The sequence below is a fragment of the Callorhinus ursinus genome, unplaced genomic scaffold, assembly GCF_003265705.2.
Source record: "Callorhinus ursinus isolate GAN/ISIS: 27379988/994484 unplaced genomic scaffold, GSC_fseal_2.0 scaffold59, whole genome shotgun sequence".
NCBI lineage: Eukaryota > Metazoa > Chordata > Mammalia > Carnivora > Otariidae > Callorhinus > Callorhinus ursinus.
Window position 1 is genome coordinate 5,471,300 of NW_027397121.1, and position 3,251 is coordinate 5,474,550.

Here is a 3,251-nt window from a genome sequence, read left to right on the forward strand (position 1 = left end):
GAAACGTGGTTGGTTGGGTTTTTTTTTTTTTTTTTTAAGAAAAAGGAAACATCTTCCTTATATTAAGCAGAAATTTATATCCTCTACTGTGCCTATCCAATAGCGTCAGCCCAGTCCCTTGGAGGTAAACTAATGTTGCTTTCCGTATCAGAGACCTTCTGATTTTTTTTTTTAAGATTTTTATTTATTTATTTGACAGGGAACGACAGGGAGGGGGGGAGCCCAAGCAGGGGGAGCGGGGGAGGGAGAGGCAGGCTTCCCGCGGAGCGGGGAGCCCGACGCGGGGCTCGATCCCAGGACCCGGGGACCGTGACCTGAGCCGAAGGCAGACGCTCAACGACGGAGCCACCCGGGCGCCCGGAAGACCTTCTGGTGTTTGATCCCATTGCCCTGTATCCTTTCTTCTTCAAGCTACAGCATCCCCAGTTCCTCGTACAAAACAATGATGGCTCCCTTTGCCACCCGATGGCTAGCCTCAGAAGGTGCCATCTTGTGTATATCCATCCTCTTCAAGGCTTCTTGGTTTTTGGCCACCTCACTTCTGAATCGCCTTCCCATATTTGGGGGATCTCCCACTTTGGACTCTTCCTCCACTGTAGAAGCTCCAGAATGCCAGGCATTTACTTCCAGCCCCCTTTACAGCTAGGGCAGAGCCCTACAACCGAGGCTCCACCGGAAGCTGGCGAGAGGAAAACCTGGGAAGCACACGGAATCCATTTGGGTAAGTGACAGAGCAGCTGCTCCACCTCATTTCTAGCTGTAAGAAGCGGCAGTTGTAAGAGCGGCGTGGTATTAGCCATGGAATCAGCAGCATCTGTACCCAGACGAAGCAGCTGGGGGTCTTCATTAAAAACTGTCATGTGCCGTAATTTGAGGTATTGTTCCTGACTATACAGCTTCCAAGCTGGCTTTCTCATCCTCCCAATTATTTAAGGAATTCTATACTCTATTAACAAAAATCCCCTTTTTTTTCACTTAAACCAGTCAGTTTTTGTTTCTTGAATCTTCTTTTTTTTTTTTTTTTAGGTTGTTTTGTTTTGTTTGAGAGTGAGAGCGAGAGAGATCACAGAGGGAGAAGGAGCACCACTGAGCAGGGAGCCCGATGTGGGGCTTGATCCCAGGACACTGAGATCATGACCTGAGCCAAAGGCAGATGTTTAATTAACTGACTGAGCCACCCAGGTGCCCCTTGAATCTTCATTTTGACCAGATTTGTCCACAGGCACAGCTTAAAGGGGGAAAAGTTGGTCCCTGCCAAGCCTCTGTAACCTTTTCCAGACCAGCCAGAGAGCTCAGGTACCAAAACCTGTTCTGATGCCCAATCACAGTATAACTGAACAATAACTTACAGTGTGGAATAAGGCTAGATCTGCTTTGAATTAGACTCCAGCCTCCACCACAGCTATTTCAGGCCCTAGCCAGTTGGTGGGAGCCTCACTTAGCCTCCTAAAATCACCCTCCTTGGTATTTCTTTTCCTCTCCATCTCACCTATGAGAGGGGCCAGAGGGGCAACTCTCAGCTGGCCCCTCTCCAGCCTGGATAGACACACTGTGCTGGAGGAGAAGGCATCTTGCCGATCCTGGCCACAATCCGCAACAAGGCTGTTGCACTCCAGCCAGTTGCCCTACATCCCCACCCCTCCTCACATAGAAGCTGTACGGGGATGACTTGGGACCACAATGGCTGTGCTCTCCACGTGGTCTCCAGAGGTGATGAGGATCTCCAAGGGCATCAGAGATTGGATACGCTCTCCTTTGTCCGGGATGTTGGAAAGGAAAGTGGAGTTACCTTTTAATCCTGGAATGAAAGACTGGAAAATATCTTCTCCTGCCCCTAGTCTGTCCCTCAAGACTGAGAGCCTTTTGTGCCAGTTCCAATGTGGACGGTATTCAGGCGTCAGAGTGAGCTGCCTTTCAGTATCTCATACCTCAACCATCAGCGCCTCCCTGTGGCCGGTCATAGAATATTCAAAAGCCTGGAATGGACCCCATTTACAGGTAAGGAAGACCAAAGCTTAGGGGTTGGCTTGCCACCTCAAGTCTAAACTCTACCTGGTTTCCAAGAATGTCTGTAATCAGGCCGCATTCTCCCTTTCCATTCCTTTCTGCCTTCATGGTAGTAGTCTTCAAATTTTTTGCCTCTCTATTCCTAAAAGAATATATAACTATGCAGCTCCTTGCACATTTTTAAGGTGACATCTAATATTTTTCGCCATCAGTTTAAAACTTATAATGTAGAGAACGGATGTCATTTCTACTATTCTATAAATGTTGACATTTTCACATAAAACTGCATTACTACCCTTTTAAGTGTATTGAGTAAGACCCAAATCCCATAGTGATGTGATGCTTACCATCACCCATCTTAAAAATACATGAAGAAGCTCTTCGTTATCAATAAAAAATGTTACATTGTCTCTTTTTCTCCTTGTACTTGCATTTCCATTCCAGTTTCCCCTCAAAAATCTGATCAGTATAACATATATTTTGCTTAAGTCTTTTATTGATTACTGTATTGTACATCTCTGCAACCAAAATATGTATATATGTTGAAATTAAAAAAAAATTTTTTTGGATTTTATTTGAGAGAGAGAGAGCATGAGTGGGCAGAAGGAGAGGGAGAAGCACACTCCACACTGAGGAGGAAGCCCCACATAGGGGCTCGATCGGGGTGGGGGGGGCTTGATCCCAGGACCCTGGCAGATGCTCAACTGACTGAGCCACCCAGGAGCCCCAAAATTTAAAAAAAAATTTTTTTTAAGATTTATTTATTTATTTATTTGAGAGAGCGAGAATGAGAGAGAGAGAGAGTACATGAGAGGAGGGAGGGTTAGAGGGAGAAGCAGGCTCCCCGCTGAGCAGGGAGCCCGATGCGGGACTCAATCCCGGGACTCCAGGATCATGACCTGAGCCGAAGGCAGTCGCTTAACCAACTGAACCACCCAGGTGCCCCAAATTTAAAAAAATTTTAAGTTTCATGTAATTATAAAACTCTAAGTGAGAAATGTTTTTCTGGTTTGAGTGGCCATTGTAAAATTAGTAATACACAATTGATCAAAACAACATAAATACTATGATTCTTGTAAGTATTACACATAAATACAAAGGATACATTGGAAATATATTTTTTTTAAAGATTTATTTATTTATTTTGAGAGAGGGAAAGAACATGAGTGGGAGGGGCCGAGGGAGAGAGAATCCTAAGCAGACTCCATGGAGCCTGACGCTGGGGCTCAATCTCATGACCCTGA